The sequence below is a fragment of the Pan paniscus genome, chromosome 1, assembly GCF_029289425.2.
Source record: "Pan paniscus chromosome 1, NHGRI_mPanPan1-v2.0_pri, whole genome shotgun sequence".
Taxonomy (NCBI): domain Eukaryota; kingdom Metazoa; phylum Chordata; class Mammalia; order Primates; family Hominidae; genus Pan; species Pan paniscus.
This window is the reverse complement of record NC_073249.2, coordinates 49,760,191-49,778,902: the sequence shown is the minus strand read 5'-3', so window position 1 is coordinate 49,778,902 and position 18,712 is coordinate 49,760,191.

The window sequence follows — 18,712 nt, the reverse complement described above, 5'->3', positions numbered from 1 at the left end:
TTACAAGGGATGTGAAGGACCTCTTCAAGGACCTCTACAAACCACTACTCAAAGAAATAAGAGAGGACACAAACAAGTGGAAAAACATTCCATGCTGATGGATAGGAAGAATCAATATCATGAAAATGGCCATACTGCCCAAAGTAATTTATAGATACAAGGCTATCCCCATCAAATTACCATTGACTTTCTTCACAGAATTAGAAAACCTGACATTAAATTTCATATGGAACCAAAAAAGAACCTGTATAGCCAAGAGAATCCTAAGCAAAAAGAACAACCCTGGAAACAGCATGCTACCTGAATTCAAACTATACTACAAGGCTACAATAACCAAAAAAAAAAATGGTACTGGTACCAAAACACATATATAGACCAATGGAAAAGAACGCAGGCCTCAGAAATGATGCCACACATCTACAACCATCTGATCTTTGACAAATCTGACAAAAACAAGCAATGGGGAAAGGATTCACTATTTAATAAATGTTGTTGGGAAAACTGGCTAGCCATATGCAGAAAACTGAAACTGGACTCCTTCCTTACATGTTATTCAAAAATTAACTCAAGATAGGTTAAAGACTTAAACATAAGACCTAAAACCATAAAAACCCTAGAAGAAAACTTAGGCAATGCCATTCTGGACATAGGCATGGGCAAAGACTTCATGACTAAAACACCAAAAGCAATGGCAACAAGAGCCAAAATTGACAAATGGCATCTAATTAAACTAAAGAGCTTCTGCACAGCAAAAGAAACAATTATCAGAGTGAACAGACAACCTACACAATGAGCGAAAATTTTTGCAATCTATTCATCTGAAAAAGGGTTAATATCCAGAATCTACAGAAGGCAAGAAATGACTAAGATCAGAGCAGAACTGAAGGAGATAGAGACACGAAAAACCCTTCAAAAAATCAATGAATCCAGGAGCTGCTTTTTGGAAAACATCAACAAAATTGATAGACCGCTAGCAATACTAATAAAGAAGAAAAGAGAGAAGAACCAAATAGACGCAATAAAAAATGATAAAGGGGATATCACCATCGATCACAAGGATACAAACTACCATTAGAGAATACTATAAAGTCCTCTATGCAAATAAACTAGAAAATCAAGAAGAAATGGATAAATTCCTGGACACATACACCCTCCCAAGACTAAACCAGGAAGAAGTTGAATCTCTGAATAGACCAATAACAGGCTCTGAAATTGAGGCAATAATTAATAGCCTACCAACCAAAAAAAGTCCAGCACCAGATGGATTCACAGCCGAATTCTACCAGAGGTACAAGGAGGAGCTGGTACCATTCTTTCTGAAACTATTTCAATCAGTAGAAAAAGAGGGAATCCTCCCTAACTCATTTAGGAGGCCAGCATCATCCTGATACCAAAGCCTGGCAGAGACACACCAAAAAAAGAGAATTTTAGACCAATATCCCTGATGAACATTGCTGCAAAAATCCTCAATAAAATACTGGCAAACCGAATCCAGCAGCAATTCAAAAATCTTACCCATCATGATCAAGTGGGCTTCATCCCTGGGATGCAAGGCTGGTTCAACATACATAAATCAATAAATGTAATCCATCATATAAACAGAACCAAAGACAAGAAACACATGATTATCTCAAAAGATGCAGAAAAGGTCTTTGACAAAATTCAACAGCCCTTCGTGCTAAAAATTCTCAATAGGTATTGATGGGACATATCTCAAAATAATAAGAGCTATTTATAACAAACCCACAGCCAATATCATACTGAATGGGCAAAAACTGAAGCATTCCCTTGGAAAACTGGCACAAGACAGGGATGCCCTCTCTCACCACTCCTATTCAACATAGTGTTGGAAGTTCTGGCCAGGGCAATCAGGCAGGAGAAAGAAATAAAAGGTATCCAATTAGGAAAAGTGGAAGTCAAATCGTTCCTGTTTGCAGATGACATGATTGTATATCTAGAAAACCCCATCATCTCAGCCCAAAATCTCCTTAAGCTGATAAGCAAATTCAGCAAAGTCTCAGGATACAAAATCAATGTGCAAAAATCACAAGCATTCTTATACACCAATAACAGACAAACAGAGAGCCAAATCATGAGTGAACTCCCATTCACAGTTGCTTCAAAGAGAATAAAATACCTAGGAATCCAACTTACAGAGGATGTGAAGGACCCTTCAAGGATAACTACAAACCACTGCTCAACAAAATAAAAGAGGACACAAACAAATGGAAGAACATTCCATGTTCATGGATAGGAAATCAATATCATGAAAATGGCCATACTGCCCAAGATAATTTATAGATTCAATGCCATCCCCATCAAGCTACTACTGACTTTCTTCACAGAATTGGAAAAAACTACTTTAAAGTTCATATGGAACCAAAAAAGAGCTCGCATTGCCAAGATAATCCTAAGCCAAAAGAACAAAGCTGGAGGCATCACGCTACCTGATTCAAACTATACTACAAGGCTACAGTAACCAAAACAGCATGGTACTGGTACCAAAACAGAGATATAGACAAATGGAACAGAACAGAGCCCTCAGAAATAATACCACACATCTACAAGCATCTGATCTTTGACAAACCTGACAAAAACAAGAAATGGGGAAAGGATTCCCTATTTAATAAATGGTGCTGGGAAAACTGGCTAGCCATATGTGGAAAGCTGAAACTGGATCTCTACCTTACACCTTATACAAAAATTAATTCAAGATGGATTAAAGAATTAAATGTTAGACTTAAAACCATAAAAACCCTAGAAGAAAATCTAGGCAATACCATTCAGGACATAGGCATGGGCAAGGACTTCATGTCTAAAACACCAAAAGCAATGGCAACGAAAGCCAAAACTGACAAATGGGATCTAATTAAACTAAAGAGCTTCTGCACAGCAAAAGAAACTACCATCAGAGCGAACAGGCAACCTACAGAATGGGACAAAATTTTTGCAAGCTGCTCATCTGACAAAGGGCTAATATCCAGAATCTACAATGAACTCAAACAAATTTACAAGAAAAAAACAAACAACCCCATAAAAAGTGGCAAAGGATATGAACAGACACTTCTCAAAAGAAGACATTTATGCAGCCAACAGACACATGAAAAAAATGCTCATCATCACTGGCCATCAGAGAAATGCAAATCAAAACCACAATGAGATACCATCTCACACCAATTGGAATGGCAATCATTAAAAAGTCAGGAAACAACAGGTGTTGGAGAGGATATGGAGAAATAGGAACACATTTACACTGTTGGTGGGACTGTAAACTAGTTCAACCATTGTGGAAGACAGTGTGGCGATTCCTCAAGGATGTAGAACTAGAATTACCATTTGACCCAGTGATCCCATTACTGGGTATATACCCAAAGGATTATAAATCATGCTGCTATAAAGACACATGCACACATATGTTTATTGCGGCACTATTCACAATAGCAAAGACTTGGAACCAATCCAAATGTCCATCAATGATAGACTGGATTAAGAAAATGTGGCACATATACACCATGGAATACTATGCAGCCATAAAAAAGGATGAGTTCATGTCCTTTGTAGGAACATGGATGAAGCTGGAAACCATCATTCTCAGCAAACTATTGCAAGAAAGAAAAACCAAACACCACATGTTCTTACTCATAGGTGGGTATTGAACAATGAGAACACTTGGACACAGGAAGGGGAACATCATACACTGGCACCTGTTGTGGGGTGGGGGGAGGGGGGAGGGAAAGCATTAGGAGATATACTTAATGTAAATGATGAGTTAATGGGTGCAGCACACCAACATGGCACATGTATACATATGTAACAAACCTGCACATTGTGCACATGTACCCTAGAACTTAAAGTATAATAAAAAAGTAATAAAAAAAAAAATTAAAATTAAAAAAACTTCTTCCAAAAAACAAGTTTCCAAAATGAATCTTTGTATGGCAAAATAAACTGTCTGAAAATCATTTTTATAATGCCGTCACATTAAATGAAAATTTGGTTAGATATAAAATTATAGGAATAATATAGGGTTTTTTCTTTCCTCATGGCTTTAAAAATATTATTCCTTTTTCTTCTTTCTTTCAATGTTGTTAAGAAATTTGAAGTTAATGTTACTCTTGTTCCATTGTTCATGAACAGTTATTTCTCTTCTGAACTTAATAGAAGTTTCTTAGTGTAATTAGTGTTTTTAAATTTCATTATAATGTGACGAAGTTTGGATTTCTCTTTACCCTCTCTAAAGCTTTAAAATATCTGAAGCCATAGTCATTCATTTTTTTTCTTTCTTTTTTTTTGGTGAACTTTTAAGTTGAAGTATAACATATATAATATAAACAAACTGTAAGTATACAGCTTGATGATATTTTTACATCGTAAACATACCCATGTAATCATCACCCATATCAAGACATAGACTATTCCCAATAACACAGAAGAAAACTTTTTTTTAATTTTTACCATCATTTATTATTGGTCTGTTCTTTATAGAAATGGAACCACACAATATATACCCTTTTGGGTCTGTCATTTTTCACTCACCATTATTTTATTTCTGAGCAATTTAATTTCTCTTGTGAGTACAATAGTTTATTATTTTCATTGCTGTTTAACACTTCATTGTATGAATATACTACAATTCATTATACTTTCTTCTTTGATAGAAGTTTGGTACTTTCCAGTTTTAAACTGTTATGAATATCATTATAAGAATTTTTGTACTTATGTGCTAATGCACATATGTGTACATTGTTATGGAGTATGTACCTAGGAGTGGAATTGCTAGGTTGATAGGCTTTACTAAATACTGCCAAATATTTACCAAAATGGCTGTATATGTTTACGCTCCCACCAACCATATATAGCAATTCAATTATAGCAAAATGTTAATATCTGCTAATTCTGCATGGTGGATACATAGATGTCTATTAAATTATTATCCAATACTTGATGTTTGAAAGACTTCACAATTTTAAAAATATGTAAAAACATAAAATTTAAAAGCAATTTCATGAAGAATGTTCAACAGAATAGGGCAATATTATTTTATCCTTGCCCCTCCTCCCCCATTCTGGGCCAGGACATATATAAATGTTAGGGAATAGAAAGTGGTACTAACTAAAAAGACTTAGGATTCCTTAACACAATAAGATTCAGGGAATATGTGAAAAGAGTTCAATTTTGACAGAAGGATGAGGTACAATTTTCTTGTAGATATTCTATCAGTGGGATTTGGAGCTCATCCCTCAACATCCCACTTTTACCCCAAAGACTAGAGTCTCTTGCAAGAGGCATAGGATAAAAACCAAAGGGATTCTGGGAGCAACCAGGAAACACAGGGTTAAGGAACCATGCATGGAGATAAGATGAAAAAAATTCAAAAGGAAGGGTGTTTTTTTTAACCCACTGAACACTCAATGAGTGGTTATGAGGAGCTGCCCTAAGGAGCTGATACAAAGATTACAGTGAGGGGTTGAATAAATTAAACTACTATCTAAACCCATTTACCTCTGTGGATCTACAAAAGGAGTACCTTTGCCTCACAGCTAGAGTAAAGCCCTTTTTTGTTTATATTGTTCTCACAGGAAGCTTGTTTACAATGGACTCTTCATTTTTCTGAAGTGGAGTCAAATGGCTACTCCTGAGTCAGCACTTCAGGGGGTAAACCCTGGAAATTTGTTCCATAAACAAGCTTCCTTCATGATGCCGGTATGCAACCAAGTTTTGGAACCACTAACATGAAATCTTTTGTATCACTGAGTTGGCTCATAGATTTAAATAACTGAAAGTCACTAAACCATGGATATTCCTGGTTCTTTCTTATATATAAAAGAAAAGTTCGTTCGGGGGCTATGGCTTCCTTTGGACCTGAAAACAAAAGGTGATTTTACTGTATTTACAGTGAGAGAGTGCGAGGGTATTCAGCCCCAGCTTGAGAAAAATAAGCTGGTCAGCCTGAACAACAGAAGACAGCGCTGCTAAGGCCCTTCAACTACAGAGCACAAGATTTAATTGTTAATCAGAAAAGCTGCATCAAAAGGCTGCATCTTTTCTGCAGTTTTGTCTTCTGTTGACCACGTTATTTTCATATTTCCTGGAAAGCTGAAGAGAACATTGAATTTTAAAAATTGACTCTAAAGTGGAATGGCTGATTTGTAAAACTGGATACACATTATTTAATATTTCAGAGCATTTGATCTAGTATGGTAAACATTTCCTTCAGTTCCAAAGGTAGGCATTTTATTCCATGTGTTCTCTTTGTTAGGAAATCGTTTTCTTTGAGATAAAATTAATTTTTCCCTCAAATCAAATCATAATCTCTCTCCCTTCCACAAACTATATTTTTTCTCTTTTCCTCTATTTGTTAAGGATTTAGAAACTACTTTTTTATATTTCAAGACATCAGGCTTAGATGCAAATAGTATTTTATGCATACCTTCCCTATATGAAGATATTGTATTAGATACTTATTTTGACATATAGTAAAGGATTTAGAAAAAACTAGACGTGTTAAGGGTCATAATCCATATTTTACTGATGAAAAAATGAAGATCCAATGAGATTCCATCACATGGCCAAACTCATACAGCTAGTGAAAGAGTCAGGATTCCCAGGCAGGTCTTAGGATGTTCTATCTCTTGCCATTTTTACAACATGAGTGTTTTTCAAATTGTGTCCTACAGAACCTTAGTATTCCAACGACATGTTTCAAGGATTCTGCAAATCTTAGATACAAATTTCATATTTAAGTGTTATACATCAAATTTTAACATACCAAAGACTACCACCTATTGACATGTGCAGTTAGATTCACTCATTTTGTGCCCTACCTAAAATAAAACTTACCCTCATCAGCTCTATGCTTACATTTAAATTTTTTATAAATGTGGTAATAATTAGAAATTTTTTGATACTGGTATTTCATAAATCCCATAAATAGCACACATGTGCTATATTCAACTAAATGCTAAGCAAAGCTCAGGAACTTCAGCTACATGCATTAGCCTATCATGATATGTAGTCTATTGTGAAATAACAAGTGAATATAGAGCAAGTCTTGGGGTAACTATATAATATTACAAACATCAAGGTTTGCCAATTATAAGTTTATTCTAAATGTCTCTTATTAAAAGAAATTCAATCAGTGGTTAGATATTATTAGTGACTCTTTTTGAGAATTTTGACTCATTTTTTAATACTAAAAGTATCCTATGTCCTTTTCGACCATTCTAAGATTATAAACTGATATGTTAAGAAATTATCCTATGCAGCTACTTCTCTGTATGATTCACAGTTTTCTTAATATAGTTTAACCAAAACAAAACGCAGGAATCAACAGAATGGTGACTCTGATTTTAGGGAATCACTGCTATCCCGAGCTCCTGAATTCAGCTTGTGTGCTCACAAAAAAACTTACTGATTTTTTATTAAATAAATGTTATTCATTTGAACTCCTAAAAAAACATTTATCCATAGTAAATAGCATTGTTGATACCAAAGCCGGGCAGAGACACAACCAAAAAAGAGAATTTTAGACCAATATCCTTGAAGAGCACTGATGCAAAAATCCTCAATAAAATACTGGCAAACTGAATCCAGAAGCACATCAAAAAGCTTATCCACCATGATCAAGTGGGCTTCATCCCTGGGATGCAAGGCTGGTTCAATATACACAAATCAATCAATGTAATCCAGCATATAAACAGAAGCAAAGACAAAAACCACATGATTATCTCAATAGATGCAGAAAAGGCCTTTGACATAATTCAACAATGCTTCATGCTAAAAACTCTCAATAAATTAGGTATTGATGAGACATATCTCAAAATAATAAGAGCTATCTATGACAAACCCACAGCCAATCTCATACTGAATGGGCAAAAACTGGAAGCATTCCCTTTGAAAACTGGCACAAGACAGGGATGACCTCTCTCACCACTCCTATTCAACATAGTGTTGGAAGTTCTGGCCAGGGCAATTAGGCAGGAGAAAGAAATAAAGAGTATTCAATTAGGAAAAGAGGAAGTCAAATTGTTCCTGTTTGCAGATGACATGATTGTGTATCTAGAAAATCCCATTGTCTCAGCCCAAAATCTCCTTAAGCTGATAAGCAAATTCAGCAAAGTCTCAGGATACAAAATCAATGTACAAAAATCACAAGCATTCTTATACACCAATAGCAGACAAACAGAGAGCCAAATCATGAGTGAACTCCCATTCACGATTGCTTCAAAGAGAATAAAATACTTAGGAATCCAACTTACAAGGGACATGAAGGACCTCTTCAAGGAGAACTACAAACCACTGCTCAATGAAGTAAAAGAGGATACAAACAAATGGAAGAACATTCCATGTTCATGGGTAGGAAGAATCAATATCGTGAAAATGGCCATACTGCCCAAGGTAATTTATAGATTCAATGCCATCCCCATCAAGCTACCAATGACTTTCTTCACAGAATTGGAAAAAACTACTTTAAAGTTCATATGGAACCAAAAAAGAGCCTGCATTGCCAAGTCAATCCTAAGCCAAAAGAACAAAGCTGGAGGCATCACGCTACCTGATTCAAACTATACTACAAGGCTACAGTAACCAAAACAGCATGGTACTGGTACCAAAACAGAGATATAGATCAATGGAACAGAACAGAGTCCTCAGAAATAACACCGCATATCTACAACTATCTGATCTTTGACAAATCTGACAAAAACAAGCAATGGGGAAAGGATTCCCTATTTAATAAATGGTGCTGGGAAAACTGGCTAGCCATATGTAGAAAGCTGAAACTGGATCCCTTCCTTACACCTTATACAAAAATTAATTCAAGATGGATTAAAGACTTAAACGTTAGACCTAAAACCATAAAAACCCTAGAAGAAAACCTAGGCAATACCATTCAGGACATAGGCATGGGCAAGGACTTCATGTCTAAAACACCAAAAGCAATGGCAACAAAAGCCAAAATTGACAAATGGGATCTAATTAAACTAAAGAGCTTCTGCACAGCAAAAGAAACTACCATCAGAGTGAACAGGCAACCTACAAAATGGGACAAAATTTTTGCAAGCTGCTCATCTGACAAAGGGCTAATATCCAGAATCTACAATGAACTCAAACAAATTTACAAGAAAAAAACAAACAACCCCATCAACAAGTGGGCAAAGGATATGAACAGACACTTCTCAAAAGAAGACATTTATGCAGCCAAAAGACACATGAAAAAATGCTCATCATCACTGGCCATCAGAGAAATGCAAATCAAAACCACAATGAGATACCATCTCACACCAGTTAGAATGGCAATCGTTAAAAAGTCAGGAAACAACAGGTGCTGGAGAGGATGTGGAGAAATAGGAACACTTTTACACTGTTGGTGGGACTGTAAACTAGTTCAACCATGGTGGAAGTCAGTGTGGCGATTCCTCAGGGATCTAGAACTAGAAATACCATTTGACCCAGCCATCCCATTACTGGGTATATACCCAAAGGACTATAAATCATGCTACTATAAAGACACATGCACACGTATGTTTATTGCGGCATTATTCACAATAGCAAAGACTTGGAACCAATCCAAATGTCCAACAATGATAGACTGGATTAAGAAAATGTGGCACATATACACCATGGAATACTATGCAGCCATAAAAAATGATGAGTTCATGTCCTTTGTAGGGACATGGATGAAATTGGAAATCATCATTCTCAGTAAACTATCACAAGGACAAAAAGCCAAACACCGCATGTTCTCACTCACAGATGGGAATTGTACAATGAGAACACATGGACACAGGAAAGGGAACATCACACTCTGGGGACTGTTGTGGGGTGCGGGGAGGGGGGAGGGATAGCATTAGGAGATATACCTAATGCTAAATGATGAGTTAATGGGTGCAGCACACCAGCATGGCACATGTATACATATGTAACTCACCTGCACATTGTGCACATGTACCCTAAAACTTTAAGTATAATAATAATAATAATAATAATAATAAAATAACTAGGATAACAGAAAAAAAAGAAATAGCATTGTTATCTGTTCTGTATATAATAAAGTTTCAGTCAGAGTTTTCTTTTAAAAACGGCTTCTGCTGCTTTGAAGATTTAAAGATCAGTCTATTATACAAAGGTGCCATTTGGCAAATAGAACAGTACCCTACCATGAAAAAAAAATCAACACTTATTGAATAAACAGACTACCTTGTAATTTTCAGATGTAAAAAAACTGAGGTAAAAATGCATTTTATTTGGTTCCATTATTCTCCAAAGCAAAGTCTTAACAGAAGTAGTATATTCTCAAAGGCCATTTTATCTATAGCATCCTGAAGAGAAAGAGGTAAGAATTTAATTAAAATGAGGATGAATTTATAAAATTGGATCACCTTAGCCAATATAGCTTTGCATCTTTCATTGTCCACTGCTATTATTTTTCATAGTCAGATATAAAGAAGCTGCTGTAATCACCTATGGTGATGCATTCGAGAACAAGGCAGTCAATCCTACCAATGTCCAGAAAATTATTTAGAAATATCTTCTTCCTAAATAAAATATGGTATACTGTATTTTCTGTATAATGAATAACACAAAATCGACTTATTTCTCAAAGCTCAATCACGGCAGACAAGTCTCATTTTCTTTACCTGTCAAATATATATGATAGTTCCTCTACAGTCAATCTCTTCAATTGTACCCAAATTTCATCCCGCCACTTATCTCAAGGACATCAGACATCACTCGTACGATTCTTCATATCCTATACTATGACAGTAATTCCTCCTCTGTACTGGATCTTTCTCATCAGGACATAAACATCCTTTTATATTTGTGCTATATTTTTTAAAGACTTTTCTCTAATCTTCACTTCGTCCACTCACTGTCTAGCTGTCACTTCACATTTCTTTTTCCCCTTTATAGCAAAACTCCTTGAAAGGGCTGTCTGTATATGCTGTCTTGAAGGGGCTGTTTGTACCTGCTGTGAACAGCCATCACTCTTATCAAAGTCGCCATATACCTCCACATCTCAAAATCCCAGTGGTCCATTCTCAGTCATTTCCTGGATTTAGCAACATCATTTGATACAGCTGATCATCCCTTCTTTCTACACTTGGTTTCCAGGACACTACAGTTACCTGGATTTCTCCTGTCTCAATGCTTGTTACTCTTCAGTTTGCTTTGCTAGTTCTTCCTTCCTCTCCTTCCTTACTATGTACTGTCAGAGTGCCACAGAAATCTCTACTTTGTCTTCTTTTCTCTATAATCACTCTATTGGAGATCTCGTTCAGTCATGGCTCTCATAACAGTCAGAATGGCTATTAATAAAAAGTCAAAAAAAAAAAAAAACAGATGCTGGCAAAGCTGCAGGGAAATGAGAATGTTTATGCACCCTTATCGGGAATGTAAATTAGTTCAGCCCCTGTGAAAAGCAGCTTGGAGATTTCTCAAAGAACTTAAAACAGGGCTACCATTCAATCCAGTAATCCCACTACTGGTTATACATCGAAAGGAAAATAAATTTCAACTAAAAAGACACATGCACTTGCATGTTCAATACAATACTATTCACAATAGCATATACATGGAATCAACCTAGGTACTCATCAATGGATTGGATAAAGAAAATGTGGTACACCATGGAATACTATGCAGCCATAAAAAAGAATGCCATCATTCCTTTGTAGCAACATGGATGCAGCTGGAGGCCATTATCCTGAGCAAATCCACACAGGAACAGAAAACCAAATACTGCATGTTCTCTCTTACAAATGAGAACTAAACATTAAATACACATGGACATAAAGATGGGAACAACAGACACTGGGGACTACTACAGGAGGGAGAGAAGGATGGGAATACGGATTGAAAAACTACCTACTGGGTGCTATGCTCACTACCTGAGTAAGGGGATCTATACCCCAAACCTCAGCATCACACAATATACCCATTTAACAAACCTGCACACGTACCCCCTGGATCTAAAATAAAAGTTGAGAATATAAATAATAATGCAAATAATAAAAAGATTAAAAATAAAAAAACTAAACACCAATAACTCCCAAATTCATCTCTCCAGCCCTGACCTCCCAAACACAAGACTTAGTTATCCTACTATCTATCTGAAATTTCCATTTGCTTGTGCAATAAACATTTCAACACATCACTCAAGAAACCTACCCCACCTACTATTTTCTTCATTTGCCATGATGGCAACTCCACTGTTTTCATTTGCTTGCACTAAAAATCTTAGCATCATCTTCGACTTCTCTGTTTCTCTCATATTCTATATCCAATTCTCAGGAAATCATATTGTGTTTCCTTCAAAATATATCCAAAATTCAACCCATTCTTACCACTTCTGGTACTTTTTACCTGACCCAAATTACCATCATCTGTCTCCTGAATTACTGCAATAGACTCCTGACAGGTCTCTTTGACTGTATCCAATGCCACTTCCTCTCCTGACCTGCAACAGACTAGTCTCAGTAGAAGAGCCAGAATGATTATATTTAAAGATATATTAGGTTATGTCATTCCTATGCTACCAGGCCCTATGTGTTGTGGCCCCATGACCCCTTTGACTTCCCCTCCTACCTCCTTTTATTCACTCAGTTTCAGCCACTGTGGTTTAATGATCATTTCCATTGTTCTTTCATCAAGAATTTTGTTAAGCCTATTGCAAGTAGAGCCTATTTTGTTACTGAATATTTATTGAGCACCTATTTTGAGTCAGGAACTATTTTTGAGGTAGTTCTTGCTGTTCCTCTGAAGGCCAGACATGCTCCTCTCTTATAGCCTTTGCATTGGCTGTTTCCTCCTCCTGAAATGCTCTTCCTAGGCTATCACCAATTTCGTCTTTGTCCAAATGTCACTACCTTACTTAAACCTTCTCTTACCTACTCTATTAAAAATTGCAATCAGTAACCCCTCCCTGCCATCCTTCTTATCTAATTTATATAAATACTTTTTTCTTCAGTACTTACCATCTTCTAACATAAACTATAAATACTGAGACTCAATTGTTGTGCTTATGTATTGTCTCTTTATTCTCATTACTGTGTAGGCTCCACAAGGATCATTTTCATCTTGTTTGTTCAATACTGCATGGTAAGCACCTAAGACACTGTCTGATAGGCTGGGTGTGATGGCTCACACCTATAATCCCAGTGCACTGAGAGGCCAACATGGAAGGATCACTTGAGGCCAGGAGGTTGAGGCCAGCCTAGGCATCATAAGGAGACCACATTTCAAAAGGCCGGGTGTGGTGGCTCACACCTATAATTCTCAGCACCTTGGGAGGCTGAAGCAGGAGGATCATTTGAGGTCAGGAGTTCGAGACCACCCCAGCCAACATGGTGAAACCCTGTTTCTACTAAAAAATACAAAAATTACCTGGGTAGTAGTGGCACATACCTGTAATCTTAGCTACTCAGGAGGCTAAGGCAGGGGAATTGCTTGAGCCTGGGAGGCGGAGGTTGCAGTGAGCCAAGATACACCACTACACTCCAGTCTGGGCAACAGAGTGAGACCCTGTGTCAAAAATTAAAAAAAAAAAAATTAGCCAGGCTTGCTAGAATGTACTCATAGTGCTGGCTACTCTGGAGACTGAGGCAGGAGAATTGCTTGAGCCCAGGAGTTCAAGGTTGCAGTGAGCCATGATCATTCCACTGCACTCCAGCCAGGGTAACAGAGCGAGACTCTATCTCAAAAATAGTTCCTGACTCAAAATAGGTGCTCAATAAATATTCAGTAACAAAATAGGCTCTACTTGCAATAGGCTTAACAACATAATGCTTGATGAACTGAAAGAACAATGGAAATGATCATTAAACCACAGTAAGCAAAGTGGTTCTCAACCAAGAATGATTTTGCCACTCCACTCCTCCCTCTGCCCCTTGTATGGAACATTTGAAAGTGTCTGAGGCTTTTTTGATTGTCACTCCTCAGAGGCTGCTGCCTAGTGAACGTAGGTCAGGGATACTGCTAAACATCCACAATGCACAGAACAGCCCCCACACAACCAAGAATCATTTGGTTCAAAATGTCAATAGTACTGAAGTTGAGAAACCCTGGTTTACATTGAAATTTTGAGAGATCCAAAAAGCAGGAACAGAATATTCAGGAACTAAATATTGTAGAACTACTCTGATTAGATATTTTTTTGTGCCTAAAGTTTTATTTTAGTGACTCCTTCCTTATATTCTAAGTTATAATAGGATCACACACAGTATTGTTCAATCCTGCGATTTGGAGGGTAAACTGCTCAGTTTAACAAGATTACCTGAGTTCCACAGAAATTTGATATATTCACACAGCCAGTTAGCAGAAAAACCATGATAATGTTTTAAAACCTGAATACAAAAAAAACTTAAATTTTAAGATCTAAAGATAAAATAAGAAAATAATGCTAACAAATAAGATGCCCTACAGCTGGTATGTAGTGAATATGAGGATGCTGTTTAACAGCTCATTTTCTACAAATTGATCCTAGACTGTAAAACTTTTCCAACATGCTTGCTAGTGGTTTTCAAAGACATTTAAAAGTGAGCATGGCCCCAATCTAATTCAACAGTGAACCAAAAAAAAAGCAATAAAACAGCTGCCAAAAAAACAAACTCCCCTCTATCTCTACCAACTACCCTTTTCCCTTCTCCCCACCAAGACTAAGACACTTACATATGACCCACGAATTGTGTACATATGGGAAAAGAATACTCCAAATTTAATAAAAGTATTAACCTAATATATTGTTGGAATAAAAGCAATGATATACTGGAAATGGCTTATGCAACTAGCAAGAACCAATTGAGCATATTTCTTCCCAAGCTGTGTTCATGGATGGTAAATTTGTAGCTTGCAGTCAGCCATCACAGGAGGATTTATACCATGAAAATTGGCAAATTCTATAAATCAAGGCTTTTTCTCCTCCCAAAGAACTATGAAACATTTGATAGTATACCACTAATTATATTTGATATGATACCATTAGGTTTGCTGAAGCTTTGCTCTCCCAAATTGTAATTTTGAAGAATTCTCTTTAGTCCTGAAGATCACCATTACAAGTAGGGGTATTTTTACTTCAGGGATTCAACTTGGATTTCAAAGTTAGATGGTCAGGATTTGAATTCAAGCCTTGAGTAAATTATTTGCTTTCTCTTAGTCCTATTCTCCTCATTTGTAACATGAAGATATTAATATACCCAACAGAGAATTACTTGTGAACATTAAATGAAATAGCTTCATGAAATTCTGAGTTCAGAGGCTGGCAGGTACCTGACGTTCAACTAAATACCTCAGCCTCTGTCAAAAGGTGAGAAAGATTGCTGGGGTGTTGATACATGCTGATGGCCAACACCATTCATTTCCTTCTCTGTCTGTCTCTAAACCAATAAAATGCAAAAGATGTGGGAGACCAAAGAAAAAGTAAATTGTTAAACATAATTGGTGAAATGTTTCAGAATACTAAGGAAACAGTCGTTCACACCAAGGACCAAGTGATTCATCTGAACCACAAATGTTACCTCCAGGGCTGGCTACCGAATTTGTCCAGGGCAAAATGAAAGTGTAGGCCCTATTGTTCAAAAATTATTAAGAATGTTGAGAGAGTTGCAGTGCAGCATTCAGAATGCAGGGCACTGTGGGACTGCACAGCTTGCATGCTCCTAAAGCTAGCCCTGGTTACTTGGTTTCTCATCCTTCTTTCACTGCCCTCGCCTCTTCCATCACTTTGCACACACACCCACACTCATACTTCCTCATTTTTTGTTTTCTGATGCATGATAAAGATTTTGCAATCTTTTTGCAGCACAGATAGCTTGATATGGCTGTCAATGCCAGGGGAAAAGGACATTCGCTTCTGGTTTGTGGTCCTCTCTTCCTTTGTGTTCCTTTTTTTATGTTCACTTAAAAACAGTCTTCCAATTGTAAAAGTTCTTACCATCTACTTAACAATATTTTGGCCTATGAAGGTAATTTTGAAAACATTTGACATAGCCCATATACAATTTTTGAACGGTGCTTTTAAAATTCATCATTACATATCATGACTTTAACTCAAAAGCAGCATCTATTTCTTTTTTCACTTTTTTTGACTTTTAGATTCAAGGGCACATGGGCAGGTTTGCTATATAGGTAAATTGCATGTCTCAAGAGTTTAGTCTACAGATTATTTCATCATCCAGGTGATAAACATAGTACTTGATGGGTGGTTTTTTGATCCTCTCCCTCCTCTCACTCTCCACCCTCAAGCAGACCCCAGGGTCTGTCGTCCCTTCTTTGTCTCCATGTGTACTCAATGTTGAGCTCCCACTCATAAGTGAGGACATGCAGTATTTGGTTTTCTGTTCCTATGTGAGTTTGCTTAGGATTATGCCCTCCAGCTCCATCCATACTGCCGTAAAGGCCATGATCTCATTCATTTTTATGGTTGTGTAGTAGTCCATGGGGTATATGTACCACATTTTCTTTATCCAGTCTACTGTTGATGGGTATTTAGGTTGATTCCCTGACTCTTCTGCTGTGAACAATGCTGTGATGTACATACATGTGAATGTGTCTTTATGGTAGAATGATTTATATTCCTTTGAGTATATAGCCAATAATGGAATTTCTGGGTTGAATAGTACTTCAAATGCAGCATATATTTCAAGAAAAAATATAAGCTGTGGAGAAAGACAAACTGAGGCTTTGCCAACTATTAGCTGGATGGCAATAATTATAAATTATATTTAAATTACATATAATTTGTTCAAAAATTATAAAGAACTTTAAGACAATGACAGCAGAGCATTAACACAAGCATGGAACATATTACAACACACAAAAAATTTATAAACTACTTGACAATCTGTTTTGTCATTTGTAAAAGTTATGAAAGCTTAGGACATAAAGTTTTTAAAAGTGCCTGGCACATATTTTTTCAAAATTACCTATCACAATAGGTATATAGTCACATTGTTACAACTTAAGGTAACTTTCAATATTCTAGCTTGGGGTCCCATTGTTTGCAAATAACACTAAAACAACAAGAAATAACACTTTGACTCCTTTAGCATATTTGGAAAGGTGAAAATGCTTTCATCTGTGAAACTCTAGCTGTTAATTAAAGAGCAAAAGACAAGGACAAAATGTATGTAATAAACATATGTAACTAAAGTAACTAAAAATTAGTAAGGCTATAAACAGAGCAGCACAATCAGAACTCCACATCATTTATCTAAGTAAACAACTTATTGTACCCCTCTGCCTTATTTTCTTCATCTATGCAAGTGAGAAAATTGGACTAAAAAGCTTAAAGCTTTTGCTTTCCCTCAAGGAGCCATACTGAAGAGGGAGAGAACTCAGAAAGGGTATCCCAAATGGGTACTATTAGGTTGGTGCAAAAGTAATTGTGGTTTTTGCCTTTAAAAAAAATGGCAAAACCACAATTACTTTTGCACTATCCTAATACTTCAGTGGAGTTACTGGGTTCCAGGTTCCGGTCCTCATGTTTTTATAATCAGAAACTCTTTTATGAGTATATCCTACCAATTAACCTCAAAGAGATTTATTCAGGCAAACTAAAATCGAGGAATCTAGTTTTATAAACTAGAACACCAATTATTAAATTACAATAAAATAAGTAATGCCAGATTAACAGTCTTTGATCATTTGCTCAGAGTGTTTCTTCCTGGTAGATCAGTTTACCCAGAGCCTAAATTATAGGTGAGAAGTTTGCTTGAAGAGCCCAGAATCACAATATAAGAGTTCAATTGTCATTAACAAAGCTTAGCTACGTGAATTGGATTGCTTCTCTTCACACCGGGAATATTTTTCCCCAATAATCAATATTAGCTTTTTGGAACTAGAAGGACATCTCTTCTGTACTTCCCTGAACTCTATTTACTATCCTATACATAGCTTTTTCTTTTAACCTCTGCATAGAATGTCGTCCTTCTATTAATAACCCTTTTATCATTCAGTTACGTTGTAATGTAATTGATTAAGTCATCTTTTTGTTACATCTCAGGCAGTGAACTATACTCCAGTCACAGGGGTTGACCTGGGCATTTTAATCCCCAAATTTACAGATCGTCTTTTGGAGAAAGATAGTGTCATAGAGATGTACAGAAATTCAGAACACTTATGTTGGGATCAAACAGAATTGGCTTAATACCTAAGCAAATTGAGGCAAGTTAAGTAACCTCTCCAAAGCTCAAAATCCTCATCTGAGGCCGGGCACGGTGGCTCACGACTATAATCCCAGCATTTTGAGAGGCCAAGGCGGGTGGATCAACTGAGGTCAGGAGTTCGAAACCAGCCTGATCAACATGGAGAAACCCCGTCTCTACTAAAAAATACAAAAACTAGACAGGCGTGGTGGCAGGCGCCTGTAATCCCAGCTACTCAGGAAGCTGAGGCAGGAGAATCGCTTGAACCTGGGAGGCGGAGATTGTGGTAAGCTGAGACAATGCCACTGCACTCCAGCCTGGGCAACAAGGGCAAAACTCTATCTCAAAAAAAAAAAAAAATCCTCATCTGTAAAATAGAAATAATAACACCTACTTTTTGGGTTTGTCGAGAGGATAAATGAGATTATATATATAAAAGTTCAATGTTTGGCCCAAAGTAAGAGCTCAACAATGAATATATATAGCCATCAATACTTTCAAACATTATACACTGTGTTTTAGCCAACATCCATCTTCCAAGTTGGCCTTTATATTCTTTTACCTCAAAACTG